The 16,663-nt window shown below is 41.1% G+C and overlaps 1 protein-coding gene across 1 annotated transcript in view; it reads right to left on the bottom strand.

Moving 5' to 3' along the window:
- Positions 1 to 16,300, bottom strand: part of RHBDF2 (rhomboid 5 homolog 2) — an 88,563-nt gene extending 72,263 nt beyond the window's left edge. Inside the window, exon 1 of the mRNA XM_070934604.1 lies at positions 16,240 to 16,300. The gene's annotated coding sequence lies outside the window, so the exon portion shown is untranslated. The remainder of the gene's footprint in view (positions 1 to 16,239) is intronic.
- Between the last annotated feature and the right edge of the window lie 363 nt (positions 16,301 to 16,663).

Below are 16,663 nucleotides of genomic sequence, written 5' to 3'. Positions count from 1 at the left end.
TGCCTAAATAAATAAATAATAAATATTTTATATCTTGAAAAGACATAAGTAAGCAGATAACTTTTCTTTAGCTGCCACAAGGAGTTGTGTGAATCCTAAAACTAAGCAATCCACCCCAGCCCTACCCTATTAACTACACATCTGTACATAACTGTACATCTCCACCCCAGGCCACCCCAACGATGCCCTTGAAGTGATGTCCCAGTGCCTGGAGGCTGTACGGATCTGGATGGGGAGGAACAGGCTCAAGCTCAACCCTTCCAAGACTGAGTGGCTGTGGTTCCCGGCATCCCGATATAGTCAGTTGACTCCATCACTGACTATTGGGGGCGAGTCTTTGGCCCCCACAGAGAGGGCTCGCAATCTGGGAGTCCTCCTGGATACGCAGCTGTCCTTGGAGGAACATCTGACGGCTGTAACCAGGGGGACCTTTTATCAGGTTCGCCTGATCCGCCAGTTGCGGCCCTTTCTTGATTGGGATTCCTTGTGCACAGTCACTCATGCCCTCGTAACCTCTCGCCTTGATTACTGCAATGCTCTCTACATGGGGCTCCCCTTGAGGAGTACCCGGAGGCTCCAACTGGTCCAGAACGCAGCAGCGCGGGTAGTGACGGGAGCAGCGTGGCGCTCCCATGTAACACCGCTCCTGCGTGAACTGCACTGGCTCCTGGTGGTCTTCTGGGTGCGCTTCAAGGTGTTGGTTATCACCTTTAAAGCGCTCCATGGCATAGGGCCTAGCTATCTTCGAGACCGCCTACTGCCACCGATGACCTCCCACCGACCCGTGCGCTCCCACAGAGAGGGCCTCCTCGGGGTGCCATCAGCCAAACAATGCAGGCTGGTGACCCCCAGGGGGAGGGCCTTCTCTGTGGGGGCACCTACCCTCTGGAATCAGTTGCCCCCTGAGATAAGGAGAATCCATGACCTCAGTGCCTTCCGCCGTGCCCTTAAAACTTTCTTTTTTCAACAAGCCGGGCTGGCTTAATTTCTTTTTAAGGGTTTTTTTAATTGTTCTGTTTTGCTTATCGTTTTAATTAATGGGGCCAAATCTATATATATTTTTAAATGTGTTTTAATATTTGTATCTGATGTTTTTATCTGGCTGTTCACCGCCCTGAGTCCTCAGGGAGAAGGGCGGTATACAAATTCAAAAATAAAATAAATAAAATAAAAATAAACTAGTATGGCTGAGTACTAGTTAACAATTATATTCAGCAACACAAGCTTCCAGAGGTTAGTTCAGAAAACATGTGCAATTGATATATAGACTAAATCCTTCTGTTTCTAGTAACTCTAGAGAAACTAGTTGAGGTAGAACCCTATGAAGTTCAAAGTTCTGAATGAGTTTTCTGGAGTTGTTTGGTCTGTTGATTTTCCCCTCTGGAGCAACAGTTGGCAAAGAAAGAAAGAAAGAAAGGAAGGAAGGAAGGAAGGAAGGAAGGAAGGAAGGAAGGAAGGAAGGAAGGAAGGAAGGAAGAGCGCCATCCCACTTCACTTGCAGAACATAGGAAGAAATCTTACCAGTCACAACATTCTAGATGTAGTAAGTTACTAGACAGCAGCTAGACATAACTAGGACCGTTGGTTTATTATCTCTAGCCTCTAATCTCTACTTTAGATAAGCTACCCATTATTCTTCTGGTCACATTACCTCTTTTGAAGCCTAATCATTTTCTTTAAGCCACTCATTCATATATTTCTTCATTGTTGTATGTTCTAAATGTTTTCATTTTTAAAAGATTCTTTGGTGTCAATTCATGTCTTGGAAGGCCTAAATCTCTCCAGACTGACTACCAGACAGTGGCTTTAAACTGCCCTTGTGTTTCTTATATTACAGAAAGTAGAAGGCATTTTCCTTATTTTCTCTTTCTGTCTATAACTCCAATTGAGTTGACTGGACAGAAAATTTAATAAATAAACAAAAACAAATAAATAGAGAGGGAGAAGAGAAGGTAGTGGCTGCAAATAGCAGCCATAGGTAAATCAAGTTGAAATGAGAAAGAGACCTTTTAAGATTTGCTTGGGGGAAGTTGAAATTTATACATAGCAAAGGAGAAGGAAACATATTCTTCCTAGTGAATGCTGTGCAGCCAGAAAAAGAAGAAAAATAGACTCTTCCATTCATTTGTAGCATGCTGATCAGAAAAGCTGGCAGAATGTAAAGAATAATAATAATAATAATAATAATAATAATAATAATAATAATAATAATAATAATAATAGCTGCTCAAGAATAAGCACTACATACTAATGCCATGAAAGCGAAGATACAAAAATCCACTGACAAACTGCAAACTTTGCAATGACAAAGTTGAAACTGCTTCACATTTTTTTTTTTTAAATTTGATTTATATGCCGCCCTTCTCCGGAGACTCAGGGCGGCTTACAATGCGTTAAGCAATAGCCTTCATACTTTTGTATATTTATACAAAGTCAGCTTATTGCCCCCACAAACTGGGTCCTCATTTTACCTACCTTAGAAAGGATGGAAGGCTGAGTCAACCTTGAGCCTTGGAGAGATTCGAACCAGCAGTAAATTGCAGGCAGCTGTGTTAATAACAGGGTGCTTAAACCACTGTACTATCAAGGCTCATTTTAATATGCGAGTGCAGCAAAATTGTGCAAACTGATTACAAAGCTAGATATGACCAAGTTCCTAAATTAATCCACTGGTCATGAAGTAAAAAATACAACTTATCTGTGTCCGAAAAGTCATGGGAACATAAAGTGGAAAAAGTTGTGGAAAATGAGAGGGCAAAGATCTTGTGGGACTTTTGAATACAGACAGCTCGTCATTTGGAATACAGACAGCTCGTCATTTGGAACACAACACGCCAGATATCACAGTTGTCAAAAACCGAAGTGTACAATTTATTGATATCACTGTACCAGGAGACGCCAGAGTTGAAGAAAAAGAACTGGAAAAAAAATCACGAAATATCGCGACCTGGCCATTGAAATTACATGATTATGGGTGAAACATGTAAAGTGATACCCACTGTCATTGGGGCACCATGTCCAAGAATTTTACAAAATACATCAAGAAATCGCAGCTTCCTGCAATAACACCAGTGGAACTGCAAAAAACTGCACTACTTGGAACACCATACATTTAAGAAGATACTTGGTTGATACCTAGGATGCTGGCAGCAACCCGTATCAATCATCAGCGCCAGTCAATGATATTTGTGATACATTTTTAAATATTCAGTTGATTGAATTTCATGTTTAATAATAATAATCTTGCTGAATATTGCAGGCTAACAAATGCACTAATCTGCAAAACGTTGTTCTAGAAGTCCTTGTTGTTTAAAAATTTTATATAGAATATAGCAATAATATATGTATTACAAAAGTAGATTACAAGTCAGGTGTCCTTTTTCTTAAAGGGGGAAAAAATAAAATAGATTTAGCACGCGATAAAGACCAAAAATATGGTTCTTCTGTTATTGTCATTTAAGGACCAACAGTCAACCAATACATGATTATTTTCATAGTCTAGGAAGGGCAAAACAGCCTTGACTGATAAGTAGGTCAAAGTCTTGCCAAGCATAGGCACTTCAGCATAACTAACAGCTAACAGATTAATTTTTCATCATAATTCTTTATTTCCTCCAGATCAAAAGGAAACTGTTCAACCTCAAGAAATTTGGTCACAATAAAAAAGGCATCTTGGGGGATGCGATGAGATTATACAGAGATTGTGATGTACAATGCAAGCATTCCCTGTATGATAGAAGCTCTTGTTTTCTGTTTTTTTTTTTTCAAGCCTGGGCCACCAATTTTATTGGGAGAAAATCAATGAAAAACAATTAAAGTACACGCTACATTTGAGTTACCCTCATGCTTAAAACTGCAGTTGTGAAGTAGTCTTCAACACATGAAATTACAGATTTAAACTTACCACTGTTCTTCTTCAGTATTTGTCCCCTATAAATTAGTGGACTTTTAACTTTTAGAATTCTCAAAAATGGCTAGGAAGGCTAGGAAATTTTAGAAGATGAAGTCTTTAGCAGGCTCTCAGGTTTGGAAAAATTCTTTAAATTCAGCTAAACTAAAAAATTCTCAGACACATTCATCCTGATAAAAGATACTTCAGCTCTTAAAGAAACGTCATATATAAGGGTTTCTTTCTGATGACAAGAAAATCAAGTTTGAGTCTTGGATTGATAGTGACACATTAAAATAAAGCCTTCACAGCTGAAGTATAATCATTTAAACAGAGGTATTATGTTAACTAGCATTTTCTGTTTTATTGGAAATCCTATAAAGAGCGAACTGAGTTTGTTTAGTTTTCAGAAACACTGACAAGGGGAGAAAGAGAGTAAAACGACTCTCTTCAGCTTAGTTCATACATCATGTTAGGTTAGGGTAAGGGGAGTTGGGTACAATATATGGTTCAGCATGTTGGAGAAATCCAGTCATTACCTTGGCTTATTTATTAATAAGGTTATCATGTTAATTCATAATACAGAGCATTTATTAAAGACAGAACATTACAGGAATAAGTTTTGTTCGTTCAGGTTTAGATTTGTTTTACCACATTTATATCCAACCAGCTTTGTAGAAATGCTGGGCAATTTACATACAATAAAATTAATACCCATACAAATGTGAATCTTCTTACCAGCAAAATATCTTGCACACCTGTCATGGCAGCCTGAAGAAAGCTCTTTTGCCTGATCTTTCCCTAAAGGGCATGGGTCACCTGAAACAGTTAGGCAGAATTCCACGGACTTGGTGAGGGTAGAAACATATTTTGTTTGCTTTTGTTGCCTTAACAGCCCAAACATAAGATTCACAGCAGTGCTTAATTTTATTCACTCATTTAGCATATTAGGTGATGTCCACATTCAAATACAGGTAGTCCTCAATTTACAATCACAGTTGGGAACGGAACTTATGTTGCTAAGTAAGATGATTCTTAAGTGAATTGTACCCAATTTTAGAATAGAATAGATTAACAGGAAGGGACCTTGGAGGTCTTCTAGTCCAAACACCTGCTCAGACCGGAAACCCTATACCTGTGATGGTGAACCTATGGCACACGTGCCCAAAGTGGCACACGAAGCCATGTCACCCAGCACGCATGGCCTTGCCTGTTTGCCTGTTTGTGTTTCTGGCACGCATGCGTGCGCGATGATCAGCTTTCCTTCGCGCGCATGGCAGTGCCGAAAACCAGCCTGTGCATGCACGCCGGTCAGCTGGTTGTCGGGCGCACATGCGCACTAGAACCCGGAAGTTTGGCTTTTCCAGAGTCCGGCCCTGATGAGCATGTGTGCGTGCGACGTTTCCGCAGTGCCGAAAAGGTTCGCCATCACTGCCCTATACAATTTCAGACAAATAGTTGTCCAATCTCTTCTTAAAAACTTCCAGTGTTGGAGCATTTACAACTTCCGGAGGCAAGTTTTCAATCTGTTTTGCTAAGAATGTTCAGCAAATCACTGTGGCTGTTAAATGAATCATGTTGTTAAGCAAATCTAGCTTCCCCTAGAGACTTTGCTTGTCGCAAGACAGCTGGAAAGGTTACAAAGGATGATGTGATCCGGGGATGCTGTACCCAGTGTAAATACATGCCTGTTGCCAAACGTCTGATTTTTGATCCTGTGACCATGGGGATTCTATGACGGTTATAAGTGCGAGCACCGGTTAAGTAACTTTTTTCAGCACCGGCATAAACAAGTGGCTGTAAGTCGAGAACTACCTGTACTTGAAGGGACGTCACACAAAAAATGGTCATGAATTATTCTCTGTCACTCCAGAATGAACAACATAGAAATTATAGTCTTACATTTCAGGGTGGTAGACTGGATGTTAGAAAAATTCTAACGATGGATTTCTTTAGTTACCAGGCTAATTTTTCTGGTTTTTTAGATATTAGGAAGATACACATCGTACTACCATGTTTTTAATTTATTAAAAATTAGCAAAAAGATAAGAAAATGGGAATCAATTTATGGAAAGGCAAGGATAAGTGAAAGAGTGTTTTCAAATGGAGGGCTTCTGATCATTGGTCAGTGAATCCAGTTTTCATTCCTTACTGGATATTTTTTTTTCTTGCTAAGGAAAAAAAAAAAGATACAGAATAGTGGGCAAATGCAAATGATGTCATCGTGACTCCAAAAAATCCCATCTTCCCATGATCGATCAAACCAGATCTGAATTGCTTCTTCCCTATTGACTGATGGCAATCTCCATGTTTCAGACTAAAGTAGCATTGTTATCTCTGCTTAAGCGATACCCAGGACCTTGAAGCTCAGGATTTATTTCATGCAAAGCATTTGCTCTGCCACTTATTTACAAACCTTCCCAAAGACCATTTCTAAGAGCAAGAACTTAGTCGTTATGCTGATTACAGCGAAGGTTATACTGAAGTATAATCAAGATTGACTGATTTATACTATTTGCTGAAATGCAGCTTCCATTATAAATAATAGATTAGCCTTTCTCTGCAGGAAACCGAATCAAATGTATCCAGAAATAAGCAAGTCTTCAAAATGTTCCTAATTATTGGGAAACTAGATAAGGTATACACATGAAACAGCACTCAGATATTGATCCTAAAGCCCAGGCAGACTCTTGTAGATTAGACTACCTTTGAGATAAACAGCACAAAATCATCTAAGAGTTTGGAAGATAATACCTTAAATTAGAACACATTTGGTCCAGAATACCTAAACAAACACCTGTGTCCAACTAGTGTTTTGGTTGTAGATTCTGTTGGACAATCATATTTATTATAGTAAGTCAAATATTTAGTTATGACATATGGTATCAAGATTTCTCCACATAAGGCTTAAACTAAGAGATTAGATTAAGTTGTTAAAAGGCATGTTGGCCACATGGCTTCTATGAAAAGCAGAGAGTTCAAATTGTATCATGCTCTTGAAAAGGAGTGCCACTAAATCCAGAAAAAGATGGGTATTTCCATCCAGTCAGCAGATTTTTCTATCAAGTCTTCTATTCTTCAGATTAAATTCCAGCTTCTTTCTCTTCACCCTCCCCTCCGCCCAAGCTGCTTCCAAATCCCTACTCAGAGTTTCTACTACCTTTGTAAGGCTAGAGAAGAAGCTATAGGCCTGTGATGGCGAACCTGTGGCACACGTACCAGAGGTGGCACGCAGAACCCTCTCTGTGGGCACGCACACCATCGCCAGCTGCTTTTCTGGTTTCTGGCGTGCCGGCCAGCTGGTCTTTGCAGGAACCAGAGCACTGGAAAATGGCCTTGAAATGGCCCAGAAATCAGCCCCAAAACAGGCTGGTTTTTGGGCCATTTTCAGGCCGTTTTTCAGGCTGTTTTTGTCAAAATGTCCTGAAAAACATCCTGAAAATCGCCTGAAAAATGTCCTGAAAACGGTCCCCAAAACAGCCAAAAAACCACACGTGCATGCCAGCCAGCTGGTCTTCGTGTTTCTGGCGCTTCAGTGCGCACATTTGCATACACATGCACACGCATTCGGGTTTGGGCACTTGGTGCCGAAAAGATTCACCATCACTGCTATAGACTAAGCCCATATTAATTACACTTTATCCATACCTTGATCACTAATGTCTGATTATTTCACTCCATGATTCCATGTAGCCACTCAAAATATAGGTAAAAGATTTTTGTTGTTGTTGTTAGTTGCAAAGCTGTGTCCGACCCATTGTGACCCTATGAACAATGTTCCTCCAGGCCTTCCTGTCCTCTACCATCCTCTGGAGTCCATTTAAGCTCACACCTCCTGCTTCAGTGACTCCATCCAGCCACCTTATTCTCTGTTGTCCCCTCCTTCTTTAGCCCTCAATCTTTCCCAGCATGAGGCTCTTCTCCAGTGAGTCCTTCCTTCTCATTAGATGGCCAAAGTATTTGAGTTTCGTCTTCAGGACCTAGCCTTCTAAAGAGCAGTCAGGGTTGATCTCCTCTAGGACTAACCGGTTGGATCGCCTTGCAGTCCAAGGGACTCGCAGGAGTCTTCTCCAGCACCATAGTTCAAAGGCCTCAGTTCTTTGGCGCTTAGTCTTTCTTATGGCCCAACATTCAGGTAAAAGATAGAGGACTTCAAATGCTAAGAAACCATGCAATGGGTGTTCCTTGGCACCAGCTTCAGAACTCCTCCAAATAGGATTGAAGTCAATGTAAAACGACAGTATGCCTCAAACGCTGAAAAAATTCTCATGGAAAGTTATTAAAGCTCTGAAAACTGCAGTGGAATTCAGGAAAACAACAGCGTCAGCGTCAGACTTTCCCTATCCATTTCCCAACATAAATCAGCTACCAAGAATATGGTTGGAATGAAACCTGCCCTACTGTTCTATCCCTGACATTTCTATGGCCATATATACATTTGCCTCAAACTAAAGACTCTATTTTTTCCTGAGTAGAATAGAGTGCAGAAGAGCACAGAGACAGCTTTGAAGAAAGCTTAGGAATGAAAGAGAGGAAAAAAAATCTGGAAGAAACACAAAGTGCCATGTTTTGATTCTCTTTAATATATGACAGCAGCCTCCAACCTTTAAGGTTTGACAGCCCAGTGAGGGAGGGGGGCTGGCATGTGTGTGCCAGCCCACTGCTCATGCGAGTCAAGCTGCGCGTGTGCCAGCCCACCGCTCGTGAGAGTTAAGCTATGCATGTGTGTACGCACCAACCTGCCACTTGCACGAGTCAAGCTGCACACTTGACATTACTGCATTACTTGGAACCTGACACTGCACACATGCACAAGCGTTGGCCAACTGCTCACACAGCCTGCTCTGAACAGGCCACAGCCTGGTAGTGGACCGCAGCTCGGGGGTTAGAGACCCTTGGTATAAGAGACAGGAACAGAAAATTTCAGGCTTTCAAGATCCTGTTATAACCTGCAAAAATATAGTTCTATGATCTTTGTGGAATCTGTTCCTTGATCACAAAGGACTGATGTATCCTCATGCCAGCTCCTATACCTCATCATCATCCTGCCACTAAGACCACCCAAAGATGACTTCAGGTGCTGCAAGTGGTGTTTTCCTTCTTATCCTGGCTCAACATTTTCTATCTGGACTTCCAAGCAATCCATGGCATATGAAGTCTGAGATGATGTGTCAAGACTGGACATTCATTCGTCTCCATTGGTCTGGCAGATGTGCTGTGTCTCTGCCATGGCCCTTCCATCTAGGCCAGGGATGTCAAACACAAAGCCTGCACAGCCATCCTAATCTACCCAGTGCGAAGAGGAAAGATCAGGCCAGCGTAGCTTCGGCCCAGTCTACCCAATGCAAAGAGGAAAAATGCCAGCAGTTTGGGGAGTAGTGTCAAGCTGGCCACGCCCACCCAGTTGGTCATGCCCGGCTGGCTGGCCCCTTGAGGTCAACCACAGCCCTGATGTGGCCCTCAATGAAATTAAGTTTGACATCTCTGATCTAGACCATGGGTTAAGCACCTGTTCTACAGTCCTGAGACTAGAGGCCCAGCTTAAAAAAAACCCTGGTTGATCAGTCAACCTAGAGCAGGGGTGTCAAACTCACGGCCCACATGTGTCACATGCTGGTCACGCCCACACCCGGTTTAGCAAAGGGGGGGAAAGTCGCAATACGTCATGTGACCTCGTGACATGAGTTTGACACCCCTGACCTAGAGAGTATGAAGCCCTGAAACTGATTAGCCCATCACTAATTTATTACAAGTATTTAAAAGTGTCCTTGAAAAGACATGGCATGTTTGTAGCCTGCAGGGAGGGTTGATTCCCTTCCCAGTGGTTGCTGCACTCCAGAAAGCTCTGGATCTTTACTTATTTTCCTGCCGTAGTGTTTTTTGGGTAACTTAAAGATCCCACATCAAACCCTACATAAATTTTGTTTTGTGAATCTCAACTCTTCAAAAATGGCTGCAATTCTGCTGGTCAACCACTAAGTATCATGCAAAACATGGAAATATTAACTTGCTACAAGTAATGAAATAAAACCACAGTGCTATTGAAAGACTAACCAGTGCATTGTGCATGCCAACTGGAAGAGGCTTGTCACATGATAGAATGGGAATTTCAGGTTGCATAAATAATCAGACACCTTACAGGACTTCCCAACTTGCGGACTTCCAACTCCCAGAATTTTCAGCAATGGGGATACTGGCTGTGGAATTCTGAGATTCGAAGTTCATAGAATTGGAAATTGCCATAATTGGGAAACGGTGCCTTAGTATATTGAGCATTAAAGGAACACAAACTACAGATATGGGAATGTTGTGAGGGTTAGCAAGATTGAAGATAACATTTCTTGTCTCAGCTTTACAATAGGAGGAAAAATATGATACTGTCACATAAGATACTGTCTACAACATTTTTAATACCACAGTAATAAAACTCTTCAAAAAAAAAGACTGAGAGGAGCTAGCAAAAATATTTCTGTGAAAATCCACCTCGTTTTGTTTTGTTTTTTACACCATCTCTTTCGTACTCTTCCCATTTTACAACAAACTAATCTGATCAATAGTCAACAGTTCTACCGAAGGGTAAGTTGTGTTGATTAGAACAACCCATAGTAAGAGATTCTCTTCCTAGGGAGGGAAAAGAGAAAGCAACAGGAAATCTTTGCACATGTAAGGTAGAAAACATTTGCTTATTAGAAGCAGAGCTGGAGCAATTTCTCTGATGAAATTCTGCAACTGCTTTAGCTTTAAAATAAATTCTTCAGCTGCCATACAAACAAACAAACAAACAAAGAAGTTCCTTTGACCCATCTTGCCCATATCTGCAGCCAAGGACTTTTATAGCTAGTGATAATTCTTTGGCAAGCCACACTGAATGCCTCCCAAACAGCACTGGAAGAAGGAAAACCTTGGAAAGCAGGCTTGCCCCTGAGGCTCCCTACATCACCAGAGAGCTAACTTGGATAGACCAAGAACCCTTCCAAACACCATTACAAGTGATGTTGGAGGAAAAAGAAGGAATGACCAAATTGTCTTCCCTTTTCTTTCTTCAAGGTGCCTCGGGGGGGGGGGGAGGAAGGAGCTGTAATGACAGTACCAGATCTGATCCAAACAGCTACAACAGAGAGATAGAGAAAACAGTGATGTCTTCACAATTGTCTCAATTCTGGTACCCCAGTTTTGAAAGCTCTACCTATTGGAGAGACACAGAGAGACAAGAAGACTTTCTTTTTCAGGAAATTCCAATGTTTTGATCCAAGGTAAAGGTAAAGATTCCCCTTGCACATATGTGCTAGTCGTTCCCGACTCTAGGGGGCAGTGCTCATCTCCGTTTCAAAGCCGAAGAGCCAGTGCTGTCCGAAGACGTCTCCGTGGTCATGTGGCCAGCATGACTAAACGCCAAAGGTACACAGAACGCTGTTACCTTCCCATCAAAGGTGGTCCCTATTTTTCTACTTGCATTTTTTACCTGCTTTCGAACTGCTAGGTTGGCAGAAGCTGGGACAAGTAACGGGAGCTCACCCCGCTACACAGCACTAGGGATTCGAACCGCTGAACTGCCGACCTTTGAATTGACAAGCTCAATGTTTTAGCCACTGAGTCACCACATCCTAACTTTTGATCCCAAGTGAGTTTAGATAATTGATGCCAGACAATGTCAAACATTTGTTATCAGTCTGGAATTTGTAACGCCTTTTGACTTTTAAGTCACAATCACAAGTTAGATTCCACCTTAAAATTCTTAAGTCATTACTGTAGGTTATGTATGACGATCATCTAGCACCAATTCCTATTGTTAAGAACAAAAGGCAAAGGTCGAAGAGACCATAGAGAGTGAGCTTAACTCTGAAGAATATATTTTAGTGCTGTAAAAAAAAAATATTTATAATACCGAACATACTTTTATACTGAGGGAGTGACTAGGATGAAACTCCTTGTTAGGGTTGAGTACTTCTTTCTCTACTTTTTCTTTAAAAGAGGCATACTGTAATCATTTTTTCCCAGGCAATATATATAGCTCAACGAAACTAATCCCAAAGCAAATTACTTTCACTGGTTGATCTCCACAATTATTCTAAAGCCAGCAGGTTTCCCCACACCAAGGCAAAACTGTTCTTTCAGAAGAGCAATGATTGGAAATGATACCAGAGTTAAACTGTGTCCATCCTTGAGACAGTTGCTAACTCTATGGCTCTGATGCCAGAGATCTTCAAGATTTAGCTTGAAGTTCAAAACAGTCCCTGAACAGCTAAATTCAACAGACCCAAATTCCATCCAAATTGTGCCCCAAAATAGCTTCTAAATCACATGGCTGTTTCAGGTCATTCTTTCAGAATCTTTTCTGGATAAAATACTATTTTACTCTGCCTCTATTTGTATGCTGCCCATGTTTTACAAAACTAAGATATTTTGTGTAATTGAATAAGATATGCATAGCCCTGTTTTCTGCTGGGCTAATTCTGTTTCACTAAAGACTGAAAATATTATCACCTGGACTGTCCTATATTCTTATTTTCACCTATTACTAAAAATGGTAATATCTAACTTTTAGATTTAAAAAAGCAGGACTGGGTAGCCTGAGGATCAGATTACCTACCAGCCCACAATTCTCTCTCTCTCTCTCTCTCTCTTTCTGTAATCCTATATTCCCATAACAATAAATCCCAAAAGGCAGTTTCCTGACAATCTGAGATGGAAAATATACAACATCTGTAATACAGTAAAGCCTCAGTTTAGCAGAACCCCATGCTACAAACCTCACATTTAGCAGACCCAATTTCCATCCTAATTGTGCCCTAAAGTAACGGTTGAGTCAGTAGTCTGGATGAGGCAGTTAAATTGATGAAATTTTACAGCACCCCCTAGCAAGTCACATCATTTATTTAATGACTTCAGTATGCAAATTGATGCAAATATCATGATATTTGCACCAATTTATATAATGTACATTAAAAGAAACCCTGGGCTGACTTTAAATCAGTGCCATATTCTTGCTGAGTAGTCAAGATTTACACAAGGGGTTCTTTATCATTCCCCCCACACTGGCATGTGGGAATGTGGCCAGCCAATCCAGCCCTAGCTTCTCCCCGTACCTCATATTCAGGAATACAATGATAATTCATATTATATAAATTTCATGAGTTGGTGAACCTTAATACCACATTATGCTTTCAATATCCATCATTTAGAATTTTTTGGAACTTATTAGAATCAGCTATTAAACTGACCAGCAAGCCATTTTGAGGCTTTTCCTGTGTCATAGGAAGAGAAGAAACATACTTCAGAAGTCATCAAGTAATCATCATCAACTCACTGCCTTACTTTATCATACTTTATTTATTTGGCTAATTGTGGTTAGACACACAAGGAATTTGTCTCTAGTACAGAAGCACTCAATGTACTTTCAAAACAACAGAATATAATAATATTAAAGTGTACAGCCCAAAAAAGGGGAAGTAAAAAAACAAAAGGGAAAAATAATACCGCAGACACACCTTATGGGTTAACACACACACAGACATTAGACAAAAAAAAAACTTAGTATTTTGTCAGCTACAAGAATTAGGTGTTCAACAGGGTGATGGGCATGAGGAAAAAAGCTGTCCCTGTTTTAGCACAACAGTTTTCTCTTCTCTTTCTTCTATTCCAGGAATTCATTTCTTAGTACTGTAAGGCTTCTCCATGGCTAGGCAACTGTCTACCCATTTATCTTTCTAAAGGGGAAAAAAGGGGGAAGGCAGTTTATACTAACCAGAGAATTTTGTCTTTGACTGCCAAACAACAGTTCCTTCATTATGACTATAAAGCTGTGTTATTCTAATGTTAAAAGTCTCACTGATAGAAGTGTGTACTGGAATTTCAAGTGGTGTGACATAAAAGAAAATCTATATGCATATCCCATAAATATGTCCCCCATTTCATACCCCAAAAGTATGTCCCCCATTTCATACACAAATTCAGAATGAATTGGTGAAATTTGTATAAAGCGAGTTCATAATTTCTGTGTCTAGTGGTGCTCATAGGCCTGTGATGGCTAACCTATGGCAGAGCCTTCTCTGTGGGCACGCGCACCATCGCCAGATGCTCTTCCGGGTTCCGTCGCACGCATGAACGCCGGCCAGCTGCTCTCTTCTGGGTTCAGGCGCTCCGGCACGCACGCGCTCCAGTTTCAGCACTCGGTGCGGAAAAGGTTAACCATCACTGTCATAGGCCATCATAAAAGAAAATCTTCCTTTGGGCTATGAACCTCTCACAGAACAAGTTCACTCTGTTTTTTCCCCTCTTTTCTCCTCCCAAAGTTTGAACTGCCTGAATCCATATTCTCTCTTTTTAATTAATTCATTTTGGTATTTTTTCAAAACCGGTTTCCACTCGAAGACAGGAATTCTGTCATTTTGGCAATATGGACCTTTCTTGTTACAACCCTATATACATTTTATATTTATATTTCAATCTCCTCTAGGATGCAATAATAATGCCTCATTTCCTTGAATTGAACTCAGTCTCTTAAATCAGCAGAGAACATTGAGGTTGTTCACAAAATCATGCTAAACTAGAATGCAGCTTAACATGTGAAGCAGGTGCTTTTGGAGATATTCTCAAAATGGATATTGGGGGAAAAATGTGGCCTAAGCATTTGTAATTGGGCACCAAATACCGCCTCTGTAATGAGAGAGCAGGGCCTTTCCTCAACAAGAATCCTGTTAACTAAAATCATGAATAAATTACAAATTTACTTTAGATATAGATCTCCTTGAATCAGGTCTTGGTATTCTCAGCCCTGAATAAACCATAGATAATTTAATCAGATAGCTTTGAGTGTTTTAAGCAGGAAAAAATAAGCGGTTTCAATTCACATTGTATGATTTATAACTTTTTGCTTATCAGGTCCTATATCATATTTCCCTCTCTAAAGCTGTGTTTGTACAACACATCATAAACCAAGTGTAACAAATTAGCATTGTATTTTAATACAATATGCAATGACAAAACAGACTATATTATGAATTCACAAAGAATCAAGTGGGTTGTATATTTTTGCCCAGCCATTATGATTGGTGGTATTTTGTTGTATGCTGTTATACAAATTATTCTAGATGTCCCCTGTATTTAAGGTTGCATTTTCCTCTGAGCTGAGGTCCTTAGTTTTAGTAATATTTTTACTGAATAGTTTTAGTAAAAAAAAAATTGCATTATTTCCCTTTGAATCTTAGGGCAGTTGGAACTATAATGTAAATAAAATTTAAAAGCACAAAAATGTTAAATAACAGCTATATGAAGTACATAATAGGCACTTTAACAATGGGATGGCAGCCGTAAAATATTACATCACTGTCCCCTCTATACAGTGGAGACTTTGTTCCATGTTCTCTTGAAAAATACTGCCAGACAACCTAAAGTACTGTACCACAGTATCTTCTTTCACTTGTAGCAACTTCCAAAAGTTAAATGTGTTGGCTGCTGTATCTAAAACAGCATGATATGTGTTACCCAAGATTACCAAATGCAGACCCAAATTAGTCTTTAATACCACAATCACCATACTTATTTTGGTGGGTCTCAACCTGAAGACACTCATACTTCCACACATTTTAATTCACACACAGCTTCCCTAGAGAAATATTGAGGAGGAAAATATATCTAATTTGGTAATCACCAACAAAGGACCTCAAGAACTCTTGGGGTCAAATCTGTAAACAATGAACCAACCCCCTAAAGAGTCTGGAGTCCTTTGCACTCTGACAGAATTAAACTCCATTGAAATCAACCTTACTTAAAACGATGAGTAAATACTGTAGCATTTACAGCTCATTACAAACTATTTTCATCAACTGGAAGTAGCTGGCATTCTTATCAGAACTTAGAAAAAAAGAGGAGGGGGGAAAAAAAAAACCCGGTCGGCAAAATCTACAGATGAATCACTGGGATGGAAAACTGGGTTGGGGAATAGAAAAACTAAAGAACTCAACTTACAAGGAACAGGAAAGCAACAAAAAACCTATGTTGCAATACTGTAGTCTTATCTGCAATAGCGGGTTCTCCCAGAAAGGCGGCGAAATTACGCACATGGGCAGAAGTCTTGTGAAGGAGAAGGTGGGGGGGGTGAGGTTGGGGCGCAGAGCAGCCTTGACCCACGCTCTGGATGAGGATGATGGGCGTTGTAGTTTTAACACGGCGACAGGCTAACAGCCTTGCGGGTCAGGGAAAAGAACAAACGAAAGGCAGCGGGCTACCGGTAGAGCGGAGTCTCCCTGGCGAAACTAAGCGTGAGAAAGCATGCGAATAACCCAGCATCGTCGGCAGGAAGAAGGCAAACCAAACCGGAGAGGCGCCCCTCACCGAGCTCCCACACTTACCGACACTTTTACCGACGCCCGGGAGAAGTGAATTTTCCCTTTTGCCGGCGCGCTTCACGCCGAGACGGCGGCGGTCCGGAGACGGCGAGGCGAAATCGTTCTGACTCAGTCGCTCTCCTCTCTTTTCGATCCACCCCCGGGGTTTGCCCGCTCCAGATCCACAGCTCGCAGCAAGCAGTCGCCGGTTCGAAGAGGGCGTGAACGTGATCGGATCAAACCAACCCGGTCGCGATTAACTGTCAAATAAGGAAGCAACCGAGGGAGAGAGTGGAGAAGAAGCCACGAAGACCGACGCACGAGGTCGCAGCCATCGTCCGCCCCAGACCCCGGAGCTCCTCTCCCTTCCTTTCCTTATCTCCCGCCCGCAGCAAAAAAAAAAAAAAAGCGCGGCCACACAGCGGCAACTAAACAGGAAGAGTCGAGC

The sequence above is a fragment of the Pituophis catenifer genome, unplaced genomic scaffold (genome assembly GCF_029215685.1).
Source record: "Pituophis catenifer annectens isolate HBS135680 unplaced genomic scaffold, rPitCat1.0.hap2 SCAF_2, whole genome shotgun sequence".
NCBI lineage: Eukaryota > Metazoa > Chordata > Lepidosauria > Squamata > Colubridae > Pituophis > Pituophis catenifer.
Note: the sequence above shows the minus strand (reverse complement) of the source record. Positions and strands in the feature narration are given on the sequence as shown.